Source organism: Ambystoma mexicanum, chromosome 5p (genome assembly GCF_040938575.1).
Source record: "Ambystoma mexicanum isolate Mex_15411 chromosome 5p, UKY_AmexF1_1, whole genome shotgun sequence".
Lineage (NCBI taxonomy): Eukaryota > Metazoa > Chordata > Amphibia > Caudata > Ambystomatidae > Ambystoma > Ambystoma mexicanum.
The window spans coordinates 744521604-744545953 of record NC_090930.1 but is presented as its reverse complement, the minus strand read 5'-3'; the positions used below and the strand labels follow the sequence as shown (position 1 = coordinate 744545953).

General features: G+C 42.0%; 1 pseudogene; it reads right to left on the bottom strand.

Annotated features, from left to right (window-relative positions):
* LOC138481163 (selenoprotein T2-like) overlaps window positions 1-24350 on the bottom strand; it is a 107758-nt pseudogene that overhangs the window by 25688 nt on the left and 57720 nt on the right.

Below are 24350 nucleotides of genomic sequence, written 5' to 3'. Positions count from 1 at the left end.
CTCTGGAAATTCAACCAGCTCCGAGAAGGATGTCCAGTTGGCTTACTTTGGAGTGGATTGGTCCCACCAACTCAAAGGGAGAAGTCGTCCTTCCAGGGGCTTATCTGTCGATACAAATTCAGCTGGGCTTCACCGGGCAAACCAACAGTCCAATAGTTGCAGCAGACGTCCTCTTAAAGTTCTTCTTCAGATTCCTTCGTCCAGTGGTCAACAATGCCTTCCAAGCCAAAAGCCTCGCCTTTTATGCATGTTTCTCCCATTCATTCCAGCCTGGCTGGCAATCACCCAGCAGGATGGCTGTCCTTGCCAGACAGCCAGTCGGCCAATCAACTAGGAGTGCATTCCTGTCTCCTATGAGACTAAGCACAGGGAGTTTCGGGCACCTCCCTCACTTCCTGCCCGCACCAGACACCCTGCAGCCAGAGGCAGGCTTCACCCGTGAATCCCGCCAAAGACAAAGCGAACAAAGGGACCCAACCTTGGTTGGCACGCAGAGTAAATTGCAAGATGGACCTTTCCACAAAGAAATGTTGAAAGAGAAGCCAGAGGCCATTTTGACAAAAATGGCACCCAAGGGTGCTTAACTGCAGCTGCGAACGCAGCCCGCAGTAAAGACACATCCTGGTAGTAAAAAGTAAACCACTCTCACCTGCCATTCATCGAGAAAAGGGTAACAAAATGATTACATGAGAAGCTAGACAAAGGGGATACTATGTAACCCTTCCAGCACACTATTGTAAGATAGTGTTTGCTGGGTCTAGAAATTTAAAAGTGTAAGTAAAGTCAATTTCACATAACTGCTCTTGGAAATAGTAGTTCTCCACGAGAAAAGTATTTAAACCTTTGGGGAAATCTGGAAGACTTCCCTATAGCACTACACTGGGTGCTACAATGTAAAAAGATGCCTATGGAGTTTATCAGACTCCAAAAACCAAAAGAAAGGGCTCAACTCACATTAAAATACGAGAGAGTAGGGGGAAAAAAAGGTCTCTCTCAAGGAAAAATAAAAAAGTCCAGCAAAAGAGCTGCGTTCTCGAAGATAGAGAGGAATTAGTACATTTCGGAGAATTCTCCCTAACATACATCACATTCTGCCCAAGCACCACCACCCATAGAATACGGTAGAGTCCCAAGTAAAATGTGGTCCAGCTATTCACATAAGTTCTCTTGACAATTTGACATTACCCATCCCACACCAGATACTATGGGCTGCTGTTTGGGCCTAGACATTCCGCAGCTACCTTCGATAAGGCTAAAAGTGCACACGCAGTTTACCACTCCTCTCACTACTTCTCAACTCTGACTAAAGTCTTCCAAAGGGCATTCATCCTTACAGCGTTCGGGGCCATAGGCTCTATACAAATGCCAAATAAAAGAACATAAAACATGCACCAGAAGAGCTCTGCGTGCTTCATGTGAGGCTAATCACCAAGAAATCTGCATTACACATAAATTAACATTCAGAATTCATTTTGTGGCTATTGTATGGAGTACTTTCTGCAGTAAAGCATTCAAGTAGAGCCTCACAAAGATTCCAATTGACAGATAAAGGGTAAACGCTAAGAGACAGATAAGAAAAATATGCTTGGAACAAAAACACTTGTAGCAATAAATAGGTTTATATCAAGATGCATATAATAAAAAAAAAAGGTACCACGGGTTTGGATTTGTTAAGTCGATTTAGAAGGTCATGCTTCGTAATTAAAAGCCAGTACACATTTGTAAAGTAACTGTCATTTGCAAACGGTGGAGATAATACCCCAGATGTTAAAACAATGTGAAAACGTGTGCAAGAGCATGGATATAATTAGACGTAGAGGCCATGCGATGGCTTAAACAATACAAACCTGAACATCTGTTGTATGAGCCATGCATAGCAAAAGGGAGACTGGGAATTTAGCTTGGTTTCAATACCAATGTTAACATCCGCACAACTACACCTACTCAAACAAATGTTGAAAGGACAGTGAAGTCAATGGGGAATGTTTAACAAAACCTTCAACTCCAAAACCAGAATTATGAGGTAGAGAACAGCTTTGAATTTCCCAAAAATGACCATGAGAAAGAAAAAATAAAAAGTACGTAATGCATGTGCTTAATTTGAGTTTTCAGTTGACATTTACTTCTACTGCCAAGCAGGGGTTACATTCCTTTAGTTCCTTTGTTTGACTTGGACATCAATGCACGCTTATTGGCTAGCTGCTTTGACTATGGGGGCCCATTCCTCACAGTAACAGGCAATGCTCCAGGTACGATTAAGTGGTAGTATTTTACTCCCTATTTTTTGAAGTTGGGAGTAAAATTCTTTTTTTTTTTTAGGGAATAAGAAAGTAAGTCCCATTCCCAATGCAAGTGTTAAGTGAAATATGTTGTGAATGTAAAACAATTTTCTTTAATAAGTATTTCTTGGCACCTAGTTGTGTAAGCACATTAAAAATACATTCGCAATAATAGTTTCTTCCCATGTCTACCACTGGTCCAAACATCCATGGAGCTGTGTGGATGAAAGCAGGGGGATAGGCTCCTATGTGTCCGTTTCCTATTTTTGTTGCGAGTATTATTACTTTCCATTTTTTATTCTTGGGAATATTTGTAGAGAATAAAAGTGGCTGATACACATCTTATCTGCAGGTATGGTAGAGGGCAGAGTTGTACAGTGCCTGTAATGCAATATGGGAAGGACCCATCTGAGAGCAAGGCAAAGGTAAGTGACAGGTATCCGACAGATAATAGTTGGCTGAGGAGAATTCTCTCGGGAGAGTTGGTTACAGGATCTCAATGGGTCCAGTGTGTTCTGGTAAGGAGAGCACATGCATGTGTTGGGTAGAATTTCCTCCATGGGTGTAATTCTCCCCACTTGCGAGTCCCCCGGCACCTTTTTGCTGGACTCTTGGACTATCAGTTCCGAGTGAGTGGGGAACCTTTTTTCCCCCACTCAGTCGTTTACTTTACCTTTGGGAACCTTTTTGAACTCTTTTGGTTGTATGTGTTTGCAGTTATGCTTTCCTGCAACTTTCAAGGCATCTGCAATTTATTATTGCAGCACACAGTTTCTGTGCAGTGTTGCTGGGAGCTCCTTGCGATAACAGCCGTTACCACAGACAGCGGAATACTTTCGATCCAACCTGCCTTTGTATGTGGATTCAGCACACCCAACCTTATTTGGAGTGCTGATGGTACACATTGTATCCCTTTTACCACTTCTGTAACTTTCTAGTTACAGTGAAAAGTTCATCTGAGTGACTGGTGGCAGCAGCTATCTTCAACTGACTTTTTGTGAACTTTGCACGCAGGCTGCTGTTGCGACTGGCTGGGGTAAGGGACACATGGGTCACCATTTACCTAAAATGGTGGTTGTATTTTAATGTTTTCGCCCATTCTTGATGACTTGTCCTTTGAACCTTCTTCTACCTACCTGGGTGGGGGCGGTCCTGCTAGGTCTTCTCCGTCTTTGGCAGACTTTCTTGCAAAAGCCTGCCACGGCTCTGTGCATTCCAGAATGGACAGGAAGTTGGGAGAGATGACCAAAACTCCTCGTCTTTGTCCTGCAGCACGTCTGCCGGGATCCTGTTCGAACTGGGATGGAGGAGGAATGAAGCCTGCTTCTAGTCCCAACGAGTCTGTATCATGAAGATTATCTGCTGGGCGTCCGATTACAAGAAGCTGACCGTATACTCCCGCCAATCTTTGTTCAGCCTCCAGTCCAAGAATCCCAACAGGATTTGCCGTTACCTCACCTTGAGCACCTGCAGTGACAGTCTTACTTCAGAAAAGTTACTGTCCCACTCCTAGGTGTTCACCTGGGTGCTTGCTGTGTTGAACTTTGCTCCGGTGAACAACCCAAGGGTGTTCTCCCAGGCCCAAGCACATTGGTCCATTGGGCTAAAATCCTCCAGGGGGTCTGTCTGACCTCCCTGAATGTTCTTTATAACAGTTTACTTACCTACAACACTGAAGAACCCTGCTGAACTGTGTCAGCCTTACTTTGCTCTGCTGTCCACTGGCCCTGGTCTCCCAGTGTACCCACCAACGTTGAGATTCAGTCCCAGATGGGGTTGGACTTTCTAAAGTATAGGCTACAGTTACAACAGTATCCTTGCTGCATTACCTTAAATGTTGGTTAAAGAATTAATTTGCTAACCTGAATGCTACTTGACAACTTACCTGTGCATCTAAGATTTTACCTTTGAAACGAGAATTGGTTAACAAATGTCTTACTGTATATATGTGAATAAGTTTACTTACTCGTAATCCTAGTAATGTGTTAGTTGCCCTAGTGTTTATAACCACCATATTTTGTAGTATAGGTCTGTAAGTGTATTCTTGACTGTAGGTGTGCCCCGTGGTCTTTGTACTTACCAACAGCCCTTCTCCCTCTTAGGCCCAAGTCTGGCTGCTCGAACATAGCTACCAAACCTTTTGGGGTAGATGAGGCCAAACCTAAGAGTTGGAGCCGTGTACTCTTAAGAGTAAGTATTCTACAGTCCTACCTCAGTTGGACTACAGTATATGGAAGCATGGTTTTCCTTAGCCTCCTAAGGCTCCAGCCCCCAAGCTGGGGATCCCCCACAACATAGAAATGCACACTTACTCCACTATGTAGTATGACTAAGTTTACTGTTTTTAGTGTTTATGCAGATCCAGTCCTGCAGTGTTTTTTCAGGGTTTTCAAAATCCGTTTTAGTGCTTAGCCATTACTTCCCTTCAAAAATATAGCACAATTGTATTGCTGCATGCACATTATGCATAATTCGTTTAAATCATTATGATGCATCCCTTAGCACTTAAATTCATGACTACATATTCACGAATGTATAGTGAAAAAGGAAAACTAGACATACAAAAATGTAAAGAATCAAATAAGGGCTTGATGAGGTCCAGTTGCCTGTCATGGGTTTACAGAAGAACTTGAATATATTTTGCAGTGGACCCTAGGACATGCACTTCCCAATGTTAAAAAAAATCATGGTCTACAGGAGAGGAAGGGTAATGAGCATGGGAGGCAGAGAGTTTTTTTTTCTATATTTAGGAAATCCAAATCACAGACTCCGCTATTCTTTAACCAAACTATGGAATAAAATGTTGCATTACGAGAACAGAAGGGACCGTTCCTTGGTCTATTCCCCAATGGAACCAGGACTACTGTTTCACGGAGATCATTGAAATTTAAGTTGCCATTGGATCAATTAGTCTATTTGGATCTGCTCTGCCAAAAGGTTAACATGTTTTCAGCCCTGTAGCTTCGGGAATACAATCATTAACTTTACATTTTTTAAATACAGGGACCATTTAATAATGGAGGGGAATCATACCATATGGCCTAGTTCAGTGTAGATAGTCAGGTAAAAATATTTTATGAAAATGGCAGAATGTATTTAAATTTTCAGTTCAATACAGGAATCCAAGTGCAACAGGTTCAGTGCTGCCATTGAGTGGGCACTTTAGGATAAACACCTAGAAGAGAACATTATGTCCAAAGGGGCAGAAATCTGATTCAACCAGATTTACTGAAATCTAAAAAGCCCAAGCAGAGTTTGCTAACAACCAGGAAATCCTTTGAAGAATACCACCCCTGGAAAATGATTTTTAATTGTTTTAATTCTTTTTTTTCCCTTTGTTTTGTATTTAAAAACAATTTCAGAAGTTCATTGTACAAAAACATAAAAGTATACAATTCAAATCATGTTAGATATGGTATAGATTTTCACTAGATTCACACCAAAAAGAGATACATAACGGCATAAACTAACCACAAAGATACATAAAATCATGACAGAAGAAAAACAAAAGCACATAACATCACAGCCGAACGAAAGCAATTATTACCCTCACTTAAGCTCACTATTAAGCCTATGTTTAAAATTAGTTAAATTCTAATCAATTTAAAAAATAAAAAAAAAAAAAAACACAAACACATTTCTCCAAAAAGTTGCAACCCGGATGTTTAGGTTACCATTACTATTATGTAGCATTTTCATCCAGATAAATGCCGTCCACATCAGCCGTGTTTGATACATACGGACCAAAATATAAAAGCCTTCTGGCCTTAAGAGCCGGACACACCAGCAGGATATGCTGTGAAGTCTCAACCATCCCTTCTATACAACAGAATGTACACCATGTCCAAGTACCTGACAGAGTCATTCTAATAGAGTTAATCTGGTTTGTAGCAATGCCATTAAACCTAAAACACATCAAATTCTTTTACTAGGATATTTAGATAAATAGGTTTCCATAGCCGGCAGCCTTGTTCAGTGCACACACTTGATGGTACAATTTTGATACCACAATTTTATTTTTGGTGTGTAACCAATCGAAACCCATAACACTTCCTTTAACTCATGAGGGTTTGTTCATAAGTGAAGTTACCGACATACCTAGAAATGTCAAGGTCTTTAATGACTCAGAATTCAAAACTTGAATAAAAGGATTTTCAGTGTCCTGACCTGCACAGAAGTACAGTGATCAAACTTCAGTTGACTTACACTTCCTCCACAACTTTACTCTTTTCCAAGTTGCCCAAGCCATAAGAGAGTTTAAACCAAATTCATACTTAATGAATTCAAATGGAATGCATTTTGGTAAAAAATACAATAAATAAATAAAAAAAAATACAAAAATAACCCCACACTGATTTCCACATATACCTCTCAGTGGACGACCAGTCCCCCTCACAAGTATTTGATTGTAGTTCAGCCCCATAGATTAATCGGGGAATTATTTTTTTCATATAAAATTCCCTCAGAGGGATCATTGTAAATTTGCCAAATTTAGATTCTATAGCGCGCATTTGTCGAATAGCAATATCCGCTTTAAGTCTAAGTTGTGTCCTAAATAAAGGTCTAGAATTGGTGCCCGATACAACAAAACCCAGGTATTTAAACACTGGTTGAGCTTTAAGTCGGTTGTTACCACATGACCAGGTATACATGTTTAACTTCTTATTTATTCTTCCCAAACGAACTATAACTATTTTGATGGATTGATTTTCAATGATATGGTGGTAATAAATTCTTCAAAAGTTTTAAGAATTCTTTGGAGACCAACCTTTGTCCATCAGCAGGAAATCGTCTGCATAAGCCAACTAGGCAAGACGGATATTCCGTATTCTGGGGGATACTAAGCCTTTGTTGGACAGGGAAATATCCGCACCACTCACATAGATTAAATAACGTGGGTGCCAGCCTACAGCCTTGAAGAAGACCATTGTGTATAGTGAGTTCATTAGAAAGAGTGCCCTCAGAGTCCAGTCTGACCTTCAGTCCTGTATCTGAATAGATAGCCACTACTATGTCCAGAAGGAAAGATCAAATGCAGAGCTTAGATCCATGGATGCAACACAGATTGAGCTAGCACCCTTCTTCATAGCTTCTGCTTGCAGACAATTAAGTATCAACCCACCACATTCGGTTCCCATGTTTTTCCTGAAACCTATTTGTCTCATATGCAGGATTTGTTTCTCTAGCACCCACTTCCGTATGTCTAAGAACCAAGGATACAAACAGCTTTGACTCCGGATCTGCAATGGCAATTGGCCTATAACTCGAGGGACATTGTCGTGAACCCTTCTTAAAGATAGGGATAATAATCGAAACCCTCCAGGACAGAGGAATAACTTTAGTCAGTAGTATGTTATTAAACAGAATGGTGAGTACTTGTGCCCGTATCACAGGCTTGTGCTTAAAAATTTTATTAGATAAGTTGTTTGGCCCAGGCACCCCTGAATTTTTAGATTTACTAATTAAATCTTCAATGTCCCTCCTGTTGAAGTTCAGAAGCCATTGAGATTTACATTAAGGTTAACGGTACCTCATCCTTTTTGGTACGATACAAATTAGCAAAATGCCCCAACCAGGTAGATTCATTAATCGGATTAAGGAGTACCTCTGAGCTTTCTCAAGATCATTAATTAAGTTCCAGAAGTTGGCTGAGTTAATTCTTCGTAAAGAGTTTAGCATAGCTTCCCCATACCTCTGGCATCTAGTAATGCGATGTTGAATAGACCAATTTTTATAGTTTTGCTTTATTTTCTTTAACATAGCCACTGTACCTGTAGTCAGGTACCCGTCTTTCATAATTTTCTAATTTCTTTCCTCAACCGCTTACGGTCCCTCACTTCCAGATAAAAATGATGGGTCTTAGGGTTATTAAAAGTCTTCCTGTGACTGAAAGATTTTCGTAAGATAGCCACTTATATAATCTGTGAATTTGTGGGCCGAGTATGTGTCCTCCCTCTGGTAGTCGGAGAAACTCCCATGACCCTTTATTATAGTAACAGTAAAGCAGGTGTTTTTTTTTTCTCTGTCCACTTGATTCTATTACCTGCACAGCTGATACTCGGGCCATAGTTGTAGCTCCTTTTTGGATTTTGTTGTGCCACATTGCCAATTTCTAGGGAGAGCACACAGTAATCACCAAGATTAGTCCGAATGATATCAAACTTTCCTGTACAGTTAAACACACCCACAGAACAAATATAATCATAGATTGTAGGCCTCTAGCTTTCCAAGTAGGCAGGTGGTTGATAAGTATTTCCAGCCCCCAAACCTCAGTAAAATGAGACCAGATTCTTCCCCGATGCTTCGAGTTATCCCCAAATGATGGTAGCACCTCAAGGTTACGAATGTATAGGTCACCGATTGGAGAATCCTCAAGAATATCAGCACTGAGATCCCCAACAATCACAATGTGCCCCCCTACATTTACAGCCAACCATCTTTCCATTAATGAACCCAAGTTACACAATTCTAACCACAATTGATGATCCATATGTTCGGCCGGGTTCCAATATGTATTCACAAACAGAAACGCAGTATCAACAGCATTAAACTTCAATATGTAACCCACCACTAAAAAGTGATGAGAACATACCCATTCACCGGTGATTCTAGGGTTAATATCGTTTTCCACGGCAGTAACGAGCCCGCCTTTCGGGCGGCCAAGCCTGCCCCTTTGTGCACATAGCAAAGCAACAGTAAAGCCCTCCCAACATAGGTGAACCCTTGACCCAAGTTTCGTGAATACACACAATCAAAATGAGCACGTTCACTCATGAGGATCGGATTATACAGCAAGTTTGTCGATCCTCGAGTTCTAACTCAGTAATTTCAGAGTTCGTTTTTGAGGCACTAGAGAGGCTTCACCAGTTTTTTAAGGGTGTCAATGGACTCACAAAGGGACAGGGCAAGCCACCTCCAATCCTGTTTTTTCAAGTTGTCAACAGCAGCCTTAGTTACTCTAACCACATTATTAGGAAAGACTTCCTTCACATATTAATTAGTCGCCAGCAAGTGTTTGACCTGAGGTTGAGTATGCACAAATTCAAAAATATCATACCCTCTACGTTGTAACTGCTCGGCCTCTTTCAAAAGCAGGTTTATGACCAATGGCGATGGAATCACTAATCGGACATAGTCTAGTTGTTGCCTATGAATGTAATCAACTAGGTCAATGTCTGCCGAAGTAATCAAACTTAGATGTCGAATTTGACCCAATACAGATAGAACAAATGGCCTATTTAGAGAGGTGTTAACAGGGTCATTAAATAAGGTAGTCAGAACAAGCCCCAGTAACTCTGGTCGCACCGGATCTTTCAGGTCAAGCGACCAGTGATCCTGGAGCTGTTCATCCACCTCCCCATAACCACTCTGTTTCTTAATTCCATGCCCATCACTACCCGAATCTGCACAATATTACTCATGTCCCGACCAAATTCTTCACCATCGGTTGCTCGGCCAGAAATTGTAAAACTTCTTGTGGGCGCTTATCCTTAAGGATTCTTGTTATAGATTGATATAGCGCATCATCATTCACATTATGTTTATTGACCCGATCTTTAGTCATTAAAAGAATCTATATCCAGATTTTTCTGGGTTTAAACCGTTTGCCCTTGTGTTCGTACAGGAATAGTTGTCATTAGATGCCTTCCCAGATGCAATTTTCCAATCGGTGCTACCTAGACCATTGACGGTGATGCCTACATGGTTCCTCACTGGAACGACACCACGGCCCATTTCACCCACATTTCTGATCTTACCTTCTACCATAATTACACCCTGTCTATTTGGGTGAGTATTGTCATTGCCACCTGGTGGCTTATGAGAGTCAACAGTGGTTCCCTGTGCTGGAGTAGCATTAAAGATATTGTACACATCGTCCCGATGGTTCTTTTTTTTTTTCATAATTACACAGAGTGCGTATTCCCCCCTCCATGTATGTGCTCTGTGTGGATTGATCTGTGCCTCCATTTGCGTTCAAGGGGGGGGGGTGGGGTCCTTACAGATTGCGGGAACTTCTCAATGACTCAGTTTACATGGTTCTAGCGAGATTTCAGAAGCCAGATCCCCAATGGCTTCAGTTGGTTTCCGTAATTCTTTAAGTATTAGCCGATTGAAAAGGCTCATTACAGAGAATTCAGAAATAAATGAGTCAGGTTAAAGACTTCCCAACCGGATTTGTAACATGCGTAGGAAGATTATTAGAAAAGTCCAACAAATTATCATAATTAAATTCACTAGGAGTACAGTTATTTTCGGAGGGTTGTGACTCAGCATCTTTACTCGAGCCAAAAGCCTTCATTTTAAATCGATAGGTTATTAGGCGCATCATCTTCCCCAAACAGTAATTGTGAGGGGTCTATATTTTCATCCCTCTGTTTGTCCAGCAATGAGCAGTCTTGTGCACACTGCAGGAACTCCACCTCCTCTTCATTTCCTTCCGGCAGCAGTAACGCTGCCACGCAAGCAAGACTTGCTCGTCTAGTACTCACCTCTGTGAAGAAGTATGCACCCGCTTCTTTGCGTATAAGCAGGAGTTTGTTTTTCCTCATTTTTGGTCAGTATCCACACTTAGAGATTGTCTACTTAGAGTTATTACAACACAATCGCCAGTTCTAAGTCCGCCACCAGCCAAACAGCCCAACAGCCGCACTTCCGAATGCACTTCGGATGCGCACGCACCAGTGCTTACAAGGAAGTGACTGTGGCTGGGGGGTGGGCAGATCTGTAACAGAAAAGAAAGAGAACCTTAGCGCTACCTGGAAAATGCACATTCACGATAGCAGCAAGACCCGCGGTCTTGTTTAAGGCGAGCACCAAAGTCCCAAGTAACATAAAATTCCCAAATCCAAAGTTACTTTTGCTCGATGGGGGGGTCGGGGGGGATGAGTTCTCCTCACGTTTCCACGGCCTCAGCGTTTCCTCTTGCAGACGGCACTGCCCGGAAGCACAACAGAACACACGAGCAGGCAAGGACAGCAGGAGTCACAGCCCAACAGCCGTACTTCAGAATGAATTCTTTCAGACTGAAGTTGGGAAGGAATTCCATTTTTTAGAGCTCTGCAATCCCATTTTATGGGACAGCGAAACCTTTCCCGGTTGCTTTTCTTGGTTCTCATTTTTGTTGCCAGAGTCACCCTGCCACAGCAACCCTTTTGATGTGCAGTCCTGTGGCAGCCAATACGGCTCCAAGGACACATTGGTGCTCTTGAAGTGTCCATCATCCTCCCACACTGGTGGCGTAAAGTAGCCTGCTGGCAGCTGTAACTTAGTTTGGGCTTACCCAAAGGTGTAACCGGTGTGACTGCATTATTAGTTTTAGGGACATTTTCCACAGCGCTGTGTTCAGACTCTTTAGGTGACGATGGCTGTGCATCCCAGGTCTAACTTAAGATGTGGAGCAGGGGGGAGGAGGTGGGGTACTAGGTACAGTACACGTTTCCTAAATACCAAACGAGAAAATACCCACACACGTTTATAAAAATATAATATTTATATAGAAAAAGGCAAAAGATAAATCACTACACAGACAGGTAAACTTCATTGTAAAATACAACACTAAAAATACAACACTAACATTTAAGTAGAAGTATTTAAGAGCACAATAAAATGTATTTTCTAGAAGGCAAAATGCAGTCACAGGTAGTGGTTTCCTATCTAAGCCAATATAAAGAAGTTCTGTAGATTTGGGCAGGCTTCTAAAGGACAATTACCTTTTAAGAAAAGTCAAAAAGAGCGGTTTCTGACATTCTTGTGAAACTTCCATAACGCCCTTGGTGATGAATTGGGGACACAGAAGTGAAGAACTAACTTTTCAGCAGTGCCAGCGAGTCAGGGGAGCAACACCCTGCGCCCAAAAAGAAATGGAGCCCAAGGTTTTGAGGTTTCCAGAAGACGTCAATGTGTACATTGTTTGGAGACTTGATTAGATTAAAGCAACAAATCACTGGTGCAGGAAACACTCAAAAACCCTTGAGGAGTAGCGTTATTGAAGATTTAATGTCTTGAGGGTCGGTTCTGAACCAGAGGAGTGCAAAGGCAAAGAAGGAGAGGATAAAGGGTAGTAGACAGCCTGAAACCACCTCCGACTGGGATATGGCTGGCTGAGATAGTGTGGATGCATTACTTTGCGCCAGAGACCATTCCAGAATGCATAGATGTTGGAGGGATAGTCCACAGTTGGCTGACCACCAGTCTGTTTGAATTATTCTAGGTGCCCTATTGGGTGCTGCCATATTCACTCACTGTGCCCAGAGAGGTATATAAACAGACTGCTCGTTAACACATTTACCTGTCTAGTGCTGTAACTGCATTCTTGGAAGGTATGCTGCTTAAAGAAGGACCCAAGTTTGGCACCAGCACCCTTTGTTGCTCAACCAAATCAGCCGGTGATGCTGTGCCTGTCCAGAAGGCACAGAAGGTATGGCTTCCTGCTGATCATGTGAGAACAACTGGATCTAGGCTCCTGCTCGAAGGTCTAGTCTCCCTGAAACTCCAGACTATGCTTTTAAGGCCAGATCCAGAAGTGGATGCCAATCCGCTGCATAGACCATCTACGACTAACTGATATCCAGCAAGCACCATGGTTCCACCGCCCCCATCTGGTTAACTCCACGGGCGTGTGCTGCCTCCAATCCTGGAAACTGCATCACTGAACTCTCCTCCCGGCCTTCTTCTGGCTGGCTCCTTTCTGGTGCCACTCTAATGTTGATTTTCCAATATTCGTTCTTCCTTGAGGTGTTCTCTCAAGCCAGCCCAAGACAACGATTTCTATGCCGGACGACATGAAAACCATGCATCTGACTACTGCTGACCACAGTGTCTCCACCTTTCCACTCGTCTGGATCGGACTCTTAACGTGGGAATCACTGAATTATGAATAATAGTCCTCACTAAGTGTCTTGGGGTCCCTCCTGCAGTGGTGTATTGTCACTGGGACCCAGGTCGATTACCAAAAAATGTTCACAGAACCACCTCTGGAAACCCACCAAATGACTGCTTTTATGGTCCTGGGGTATTGCTCTCCTTTCGCGGACGATCCTGGACCCCACTCTTCATCAAGGGCCTTGCTTTGGTTTCACTTCACCAGAACACTAGAAATTGCTCTTTGGGACACTTTGCAGAAGGTAACGTCTACCAGATGCTGTCCCAAATCCGCACTGCCCATCCTTTTTGGTCTCCTCTTAACTTTCTGGCCTAGATGCGAGAAGCATGAGGCTTACTCGTTACAGCATTTTCCTTCATAGGAAAAACTATTCACTGAACCTTAGAAACTCTTCTTGAATTGCTTTACTTACTTGTAACATTGTGGCAGCTGTTATTTTACAATGTTTACTTGCGTGTACATTTAGGGATTGTTCACTTGCCTTTTCTTGCATAATGATTCTTTAATAACAAATGAGTGTCTACACACTGTTTTGTTAATGAAAAATGTGTACGGACCAGCTACCCACCCTAAATCAACATCTGAGAGTTAGGCCTGGGCTGCCGAGCTACTCTACCACTTGGTGAGCATAGTAAGTTTGAGTCAGTGACTAATACCCAAATCCAAAAAAGACCCTGAACACAAGGCTCAACAAGAATCTCCCTAGCTGGTAGCAGCTCACAACGCGCTATAAAGCATTACTGCTCAAGTGCCAGTTTAGTGCGCCTGAGACCAAGTAATTTAGCATGTTCAAAATGTTCCCTCAGTAGTTGATATAGGGTGTACGATTACTTGCGAAGAACATATGGTTTTCATTAACGTCCTTTCACATCTTTTATCTGAGGAATGCAGCCCTTTCGCTCCATCCCCTATGATATTAGGGAAGGTGTGCAAGATAATGGGAACATGAATCCAAATTGTTTTACTGTGCATGATTAATGAGCTCACACTAAATGTATAGATTGTCATAATACATTTCACCACTTTTCAATTCATTTGGCTGTTGATTTTCATTTGTTAGTGTTGCTGTTAAATCTGTAGTATGTAGGGTAGCTACCAGTCCCCTGTAAAAAAAATAGTGATTTGGGTAGTTGGTGGCATGTCCAGTTATTTCCTTAACTGGCTAAACAAAGTATAAAATTGACATTAGCAAATGGGAGCCACCCAGTGCAAAACCAAAGTGCTCAGGAACATTGTGTGCTCCTATCCGGTTGACAATATAGGTTAGCGTGGATTATGGGTTGTTTGACCTAAAAACCGTGACCTACTGCCCATTTGACCACATTTTTTTGACCTAATTATTTTTTACCTACTACGGAGAAAGACCCCTCCAACCCCGCAACCCTCCCTACTGCTGGGGGAGATCACTTGCCCCATCCGACTCTCCCCCCCCCCCCCACTCAACCTATTCTCTTACCCCACCCACAACTATCTTTTAATTAAAGTGTACCATTTGACTTACCGAATTAGGTAAAAAAAGTTGCAGTCAAATGGGAGGAGGTCAACTATGCCAATACCAGTTAGCGCCAACTCACTCAATGAGGTCATGTGTTGGCTATTGGGGCAGGAGGGAGAAATAAGACCCCCACTAACTAAAAAGTTTTAAAATTATATGGGAAACTGCCCGACTTTATAGGTGTGGAGTACTTGCAATACAGCAAATGCAATTTCTTGCTGTGTTTTTATCACTAGCATTCCTGCTAGGGAGCAATAACCAAAATTCAGTAATGCAGCTACTATTACCAGGCATTGCTAAAGACTCTGCACATCTCAGCAATGTTGGCTGGTGCTCACATTGGCAGACATGGCAGTGTGAAATAAAAGTGGTTCGTTTATAAATGGCCCGGTGTGGCTCCTGATAGAAACACCTCTCAACAAGCCCACATATGTAGTGTCTGCAGACTGGAAGAAAGCTGCGTCTGGTTGTCTTTAAAAGTCTTGAAAAACGAATTGCACACAAACCTACATCGCAGACGTTTCCAACACCTGAACTCAGAGATAGTTTGTCCAAACTACTGAAAGCTTACCACAAGTACTCCAACTGTAGGGAATGAAGGATGGGTGGCTGTACTGGAACAAAATTCATTTAGGATAGAATTCATAATCTACTTTGTCAAACTTACAGTGTCAAACATACAGAAAAAAAGTGGTAAAACGTAAAGGATAATTATGCAACATTCAAATGCACAGTTAGAACCTGCAATTAAAAAGACACCATTGAGTGATAAAGCCAGTCATTGATTTCATCTTCTCTGCCTTACTTGTTTCAAAAGGTCCACGTTTTGGTGAATACTGGCAGGATGTTAAGGAGTACGGAAAGCAGGAGTGTCCAATGGATTCATCTTCATTTGATTCTCCAGGATTTGGAAGAGCTCCTGAATATTTGGAACAAAGCCCACTTCCAATTTTGACCAGATTGGGACATCTAATTCCAAAAGAGGGAAAAACCAAGATTGCTAGCTTACTGCCGCAGTGTATGCACAAGTGTGACCTTATAGGCACTATACAATTAAACCAGTTCATTGACAATATGACAAAGGCAACCAACATCATGCATTTCTTAGGGATATCAAAAATCCAGCTACAGGAGAACCATATTGTTAGTACATATAAAAAACACATACATTTGTTACCTAGCGATGACAAAACATTTCCCCTCTACCCCAACTGACAGAATCATAACAATTTGTTACTGGTGAGACCCACCAATCTAAAAAGGGGAAGAGGAAAGCTGAATTGCCCTTTTTGTTCCTGGAGTACGCATTTATTGAATTTAAATAGTGCAAACCTAACGGGAAAGAAACAAAATAGCTGAACAAAAAAGAAGGAAGACAAGAGATCAGGACAACGCGCCAGAGGGCAGGGTTTAAGAGAGCAGTCAACTGTTTTCCAAGCTGTGGGTTGAGGAGCTGGGAGCCTTCGATACGAACTGTGGAGGAGCGCTGTGGGTAGTGATAATCCCGTGGAGCACTGAACCAGACTGTTCCCACAGCTCGGTTGTGTGTGTGGAGTGTCGTTTAACACAGTTTTTGGAGCACACACATTTCATGCCTGATCAACTTAATGTGGTAGTGTTGTTGCCCCCATATTTCTTCTCATTGGTTCCACTGCTTTTACCTCTGTATTATAAGTCCACTAGGCACTGTTAGTGCTTAGTAAAACCATTCAACTGAGGCAGTACAAGACTCCACTCTTGGTATAAGCCTGTACCACAGGTCAGGGTAGCGTAGAGGGAGAGGCCAGGCTTATTTTAGGAGGGAGAGGGCTGTAGAGTCAGTTCAAGAAATTGTAATACAAAAAGTCCAAAGAAACGCTGAAACACTATGTATCGTAAAAATAAATGGTAGGCCCAGATAAATCTTGTAAATCTTGGGGAAATAAGTACTATCACAGATCACATTCTAGAAAAACAACACTATGCTTGAGGGTACACAGAAGCACATAACTTACTTTGGAACACCTAACAGGAGTTCTAGGGAAGTCAAACCAATAGTTACTTTTTAGATTCCAGTAATGTAAGGGTAGTAGACCCTACGAGTTGCACCGTGATGCTCAGCAAGAAATAAACTTAGTAAACCAACTATATTTTGAGTAATGGAACACTTATTCTAGGTCCTGTAAAAACCCGTAACTTCTTTTGTGATAACCCACAGTTATACTAGAGGAGTAAAACTCAAGGATGTACTATTCTATTACAGGTGCTTTTGAGATCAGTAAAACACAGATGGAGATAAGCAATAACTCTTGTAACTTATTTCAGGATGGCCAACCCTCCAGATGAGGTGTATACAAGGCCTTTTTACGCATGAAAATCTTGCAACTACAACAGCTTTATTATTTTCCTGTGTACATTTACACACAAGTTTAGAGCAGAGGGTCGTACAAAGGTTGGGTTACTTGACAGAAACCAGAATGCTTCTTTTGATTTTTATCTACATGGATGTATCGCAAGCCATGGAAGAAAAGCCTCGGAAGCCTTTCTGAACACTGTGATAAAAGGAATGGTTTCTTTCCATTCAGCTTCTGCTGCGTTGATGTTAATGGAGCAAACAGAAGCACTGTGCAGATTTATTTTCCTAGCATTTTACGATTGTATAATTCATAAGATGGAAAAATAAGCTGCAATTGAGAATTAAACTTACAAATTATGCTTCTTTTCCTCAGTGAAAGCAAACCAGTATTGCACAATTGTATTTTCCTGTGCTGTGTGCATAAATATGCGCGGGCAGATTTTTACACTTATAATTTAGTTTACACTCCAATTCAAGGCCAACTCAGCCGTCCATCCTTTCAAGGTTAATAAAAGGAGTACCAACTTCGGTTTGATAATTGTGATAAATGTTCTATATACAGCGCTTTGCCAAAAGCAGTATATAAATAACCATTTGACCATGAGATTAGGTGTACAATTTAGCAGGAGTCCTTGCCTCTCTGCACTGTTTCATAACATTGACATAACATTTGGTAGTAATAGTTCCAGGAAATTAGGACTTTCATTAATCATCAAAAGATAATTCTGCTATCGAACCTCAAAACAATGAAGGATTGCTTTACTATGCAATTGTTACATCTTTGTGTTTTCAACATTTAAATATATACAGGAGAGATCAAATGGCCAGACCTTAGAGAAATAATGAAAGGTGTATTCTGTCACAATGCAGAAAGCTGCCGCATGGCAATGATTTCCATACAGGTTTTGCACAAGTCGGCTGGATGTCACATACGTTTTACTCTTGCAAAGGAGTAAAGTAATTTTTACTCTTGAAAAACATTTACTATCAAAGTTTAAAAATAGGGAGTACAATCTTACCTGTAGCACAGAGGGCAAATATGGGTTTCGGACACAGACCTGGATTGAACTCTTTGACTCAGACTTTCCTTAGTTGCATTCAGGTAGGGAAATCCCACCTTAGCATAGGGCAGGTTAGGCCTTCCACCATCCTGACATTTGATTTAATACAGTATTTTATTTTGACCTTTAAGTCTGTTGTCTTTGTCTTAATTCACAATGCCATAACACATAGTAAAGTAACTCAGTTTCTGGAGGAGCCTTAAAGGATAGTTCCGGGACTTTTTTTTTATTGTCCCTACGGGTCGGCCATGTGTTTGTAAGCATAAATCGGTAGATCGTAGGAAACTTTCCTATGGACCTTACCCGACTTTTCGCCCATTATCGCACTCGAAATCAGCCTCCATTTTGTGATAATCCTATCATTCCGCCGCATCGACCTGGCTCACCTGCCTTTGCGGCACTAAATCAAATCCCCCGCCCCTGAAACAGACTTTATCAAAACATTCATATTCCCCGCCTCTATCCGTGACGTGACTGAGCTGCGTAGGCAAACGCGCCCAGGCGTCTTCTACGCGACTCCACACAGACCCCGGAAATCAACACAGATCAGCTCACAATACAGCGCACCACAATTCGGAATATGAAACTGTACTTTGAAATCAAACCGCAAGATTGTAAATGTGGTAAAGTACATTTATTTGACATCAAATGTTTAGAGAATATTCAGCGATTTGCATTTTTATTTGCTCATGTTCCAAAAAGTTCGTATTGAGGAACGCGATGGTCCTTTGCTGTACACAGGGTCTTAGAGCATCTCACAATACAGCGCCACAATTCGGAATGTGAAACCGTGGTTTAAAAGCAAACGGCAAGATTGTACATTTGGCAAAGTACGTTTATTGGACATCAAATGTTTAGAGAATATTCAGCGATTTGCATTTTTCTTTGCTCTCGATCCAAATTAGTTCGTCTTGAGGGAAGCGATGTTCGTGTGCAGTACACAGGGTGTTGGTTTACGATAAAAATAAGCTCTTCGGTCGCACTGATAATCGCATGGCTGTTCCAACAACGAGGCACTAGGCCACCACAACGGTAGGTATGTTGCATCTAACCGTTAGTACCGCGTAAGGGCATACTTGTACTTGGCGATCGTCCCATAAAATGGTCAGGGTGGTAACGTTCACGCGGAGAAGCAACTGGCGGCTGTAGAAGCCGTCCGCCGGTGTCCGGTACTCGTGACACAGACAGTAGTGAATGATGTACCTAAAAACATAAAAAATGAAATTAGTCTCACCATCAGATCCTTATTAAAATCATAGCGAGGACAGCGCTACTGGGTGTACACAAGTGTTTAAAGGCGTGGCGAGGCAGGGAGGGGGGGGAGTGGAGTACAAGGTAAGTAGCATAAAATAATAAATAAATAGGGCCAGCTGGTGGCAAGTGCAAGGTAAGTGCAGAACAAGTGCTGGGAAGGGGGGGCTGTAGGATACTGAGACAGTCCCCCAGTGCAGGGGTTGACAGGGAGGCAGTGCAGGTGGAGAGTGGAAGGGCCCAGGACCGAGGTCGCAGACAGTGGACCAGTTGTAGCAGGGGAGAGGGAGAGAGAAAGCAGAAGCAAAGAGGAAGGTTTTGAGGTGCTTCAGTAAAAGCAGATGTTTCTCCTCAAGATAGTGCGCGGTAGAAAACAATATGCCACATAGAACGAACAAGTACAACTGAACCCGTCTTTAAAGCCACTGTATAGTAATGAAATTGCGGTATAAACTCATCAAAAGTTACTTACATTATATTTGCATTTTCCATTGTGTCTCTGTGTAGGGCAGACCCGAAACACCACTCCTTCTTTGCCGACGTTACTTCTTCTAATGAACGTGGCTCATCGTTTCGTTTCTGAAATTTTATTCATTATCTTTTCTTAGTCTTTCAGGATGGTCCCGGCCTGTCAAGGTCAAATCACAATAGAACCTTATACTGGGTCGTGGGCCGTTCCGCCACCCGAGCAAAACATCAAAGCAGCTGACCTTCACTTTGGGCGAGCACACATTTCTAGTTAGCTCCAGTTAGTGTAAGGGCATCTTGTCTGCGTGCCTTTTTTTTTATTGTCCCTATGGGTCGGCCATGTGTTTGTAATACGGAAACATTCTATAATTTTTGTAAAAATTATTTATATTACTGTTTGGTTTAATTGCAATGGGCCTGCAACATGAGGAGACTCGAGAGAACAGACAATCAAATTACAATCATTTAAACCGTGATGTGTATTTCTCAATGAGCTCTGCTTTAGGTGGACATGGAACAGAGGCAATGTTGGGTGGCAATGCAGTTGTCCCCTGCATAGGTTCGTTCACCACTCCATGTATGTGCCTATCGAGGACATCTACGATAAGTCTCTCAATAAACTCATATTGCATATCCTCAAACACTGGTTTGATCACCCATTGTTTACTTCTTTTAGTGAAGGCCTTATTGTAGCGAAGCGTCCCTAAAGTTCCGGTCGTCCTACTTTGTTGACGGCCAACATTATGGTTATGTGCCAAGACCGCTAGAAGAGTCCGATTTATCATGCCTTCCATGCCAAAATGCAATCTTTTGGGCCTGTACTTTAGGCACATATTGTGGAACACCTCCAAATCTCCTGTGTGGCAGAATTCCGTGAGTCCCCTCAAATCTCTTGTTATAGTTTTATCAAATACAATCTTTTCAATGGCCTTGTGAGTGGGTGATGAAGGAATCAACCACTTCTTCTTCCGTGCCTCCTCTGTGGACAAATGGCCATGTTCACATTTGTGGAAATGCTCATTTGTCGACCATCGATGTACGTTGCTACAGTGCAACATTACTGACCGCCATTTTTCCAGTAGAATTTCCAACGACCCTTCACATGTTTTTGAGCTCCACCAAAGATGGTTGCTGATTGACTTGGACCACTGTGAAATACCTTGCATATCTTTTTTTTTCCTGCAGCCGACAATTTTTTATTGATTGTTTTTGCAAGATGCCATACGTCAAATTGGTGATTTATATTTTTGTACTCTTCTCTCATTGTCTTGGCAATTGAAACGTGTCTGTCCGTGGCTATCAGGTCGATCACCATTCCCCGCGATTGTAGTTCTTGCAATGATGCTACAAAGCCAACTTTCTCCATGGCCACTGAGGATGTACTTTGTGACACCTGCACGACCACCGAACTCACAATTTTCTTACTTTCCATGTCCTGAAAGTGGTAGGTGCAGTACTTGGCTGAAAATCCTGGGCTGTCGCACTGTCCATCACCGGCTAGCCTGAAGCGTTTGCCCGCGAATGTACTTTCCATTGACATTTTTTCCATTCTCCAAGCTTCGCTGATGGCTGGAAATAGATAATCGGTTTGGTATTTGTAGAACTGACTTTTTGCAATGAAATGGATTCCCACAAACTGAAAGAAATACTGTAACTTTTTAAAACTTGAACCACTAAAAAGTGCGGCCGCTGCACAAAGTAGATTGCCTGCTGGCAGTTGCCCCAGCATGGGTTGTGCAGACCATGCGAACGGATGATATTGTGTACAGGTGGCATGTATTTTAAGGTTAGTGCCTCGAATTGCACGAGTCACATTAATCAATGGCTCCCCACATACTTCCCCACCAACCCAATGCCCACATTTCATCATCATAATAATATCCATCAAACAGCTATCGAATACAATGAATTTGGCCTCTTTCCTTATACTGTCACTCTGCATCCCAGCTGGTTCGGCCTGTAACGTTGAGGACATGTCACTCGCATGAAAGGTACAATCTCTGATATCGTCTTCCGCTATGCTGAGTGATATTGATGGTGTTTCATTGTCGTCCACTTCATTCTCTTCCATTGCAACATCTGTTCCTTGTCCGGAGATGGGAGAAAAAAACAATGTCTTCAACTTTCGCGCGCTCTTATTTTTTGCGGGTGTGGATTCTGTGAATTGATCTCCGACTGCATCCAAACTACCAGTAGGACATTCACTATCAATGGCTGGTGGTGGTATAGCTCCGTTGTCAATCACTTCATATTCTTCCCATTGGCACGATGCATCTCCAGTCTCAAGTCCCTGCCAAAAGGTTTGACAAGCAACATCTCTCGTTCGCTTCACTGTCTGTGTAGATCTAGTTCGTACACCCACTCGCAACTAGAGGACAGATTAGAAAAGGGATGTTCAGTTTAAACACAACTTACAGTATTGAACTATTGACAGTGAAAGACAACATAATATAGTGAACAGGACACTAACCTTCTTTTGCTTTCTTTTCTTTGAAACTTTCTTGCCTCGAACTTCAACATCTGGACGCTGTTGCTCCGACTCGTGTGTGCATGTCTCCACTTCCTCTCGCGCTGCAACGACTATATTTTCATGATAAGCACATCCATCACTCACTGAGGCTCCATCGACTCCCTGAAACATAGAACTTTCATTAGTATGTATAATAATATTGAAAACACAAAATGTACTTGGGGACCAATACCCATACGTACATCTCAATAGCAAAACACGAATGAACGCATTGTGTAGAACATTCAAACGACAATAGTTCACGCATTGTTGATCTAGTTAGATTGAACTGTCAAGATCCATACCTCGGGCTCCGCATAGACTTCCATTGATGATATTATTGAAGATGACGCTTCAGCAACTCCCTGAAACACAGTAATTGCATTAGTATGGTTTTCTATTTTGTTTAAAAGAACATAAACTTTCTGCAGGCGTCAACGGCTCATCTAAATAGACCTGCACAAATGATCAGTTGTCTAAAATAAATAATGGATATCTAAATATGATTCGATTTGCTCCATCGTTGGAAGTGTCACCACCCAGAGATCTGCATCAACTACTAGGGGTGATGTTCTTGTTGAAGAAGCTCCGTCAGCTCCCTGAAACATAGTACTTGCGTTAATAAAGAAGGAAGTATAGCGGATGTAATCACGTCATTTGATCTCGCATGATTGATCTGTCAGTATCCATACCTCGAAATGCATAAGAACATCAAGGGACGCTGTAACTGCGGTGCACACTTCTGCAAGCTGTTGCGCCGACCCGTAACTGCATGCTCCCCCTTCTTCTTGGACTAATGCTCCATCGACTCCCTGAAACATAGGACTTTCATTAGTAATGAACACAATATTGAAAAAAGAAGACACATAGGAGGGCGACGACAGAAGGACATACCAATGGCTAAAAACGAAAGAAACATTGTGTGTAACAATCACGCTACAAGAATGCAAGATCTGATGATCTCCATCGATGGAACTGTCCGGAAACGTACCTCGAGCATCTGAGTGACATCTACGGTTGTCGTCAATGCGTTGGACTCCTCAGCATCTCCCTGAAAGACAGTACTTGCATTATTTTGGATAACAATAATTATAACTGAAAACAAAGACTAGAGGAGGAGTACTGTGGTGTACCATTAGGTAAAATAATCACACGATCAATTAAAACTATTGATTTACATGCCTAAAACAAGTCAGTGTCAGAATAGCTAAGTAAGATTACCCGATAGGCGCTTGAAGTGGCTGATGACTGCAATAACGACACGGATGGAGAATCTTCCGCCTTCATATTGAGTGGATACATAAATGGGGAAATTATTGTTAGCTAATGCTACACACTACCGCAAGGCCGAGAGACAAATACGTAAACTTGACTCACCAGTGGAGGGATGTGGACGAATAGAGTGGGAATAGCGGTTGAGAGCAATTTTCGCCTCGCTCGCGGTGTTTTCTTCTTTATTAGCAATGATGTGGAGTACATGTCTGGGCTAAAGTGCCTGCTGCAGATGCGGTATCGATCACCCCTCTTGTCCGCAAAGACTTCAAGGACTCTACTTTCTAGCTCAGAGGCTGGATATCCGCAATATCGGACCCATTCTCTTATCTGATCTATTGTCTTAGGGAAAACATGCATTATAGTATCTTCAGATTTGTTATGGGTCTTCGAAGGGCAACCGCCAATGGAACAGGCAGGCATTATGGAAAGTTCTGAAAAGTAAAGATCAACAATTCTCTATGAATACCAATGTGTTAAAACATTAAATGACACATAAAAGGTTCAATGCAAGGTCCGTTTTGGTTCTTGGAACTATACACGTTATTCACATGCGGATAAGTATTTCAATAACTTTCAAAAAATAGAAAAAGTAATTTGACTAAACTCAGAACATGTGACTAGTTCCTTGCATGTACTGTCGTGAACGAAAAGAAAACATGGATGCAATTTGATGACTACTAGCAAATAGATATAAATTAAAAAATTGGACGCAAAATGATTATGGTACATGGACTTACCTTGACGAACAAACAGTTAGATGCAGGGATCAGAGTAGTTTCTTGTCGTAGAACAGGG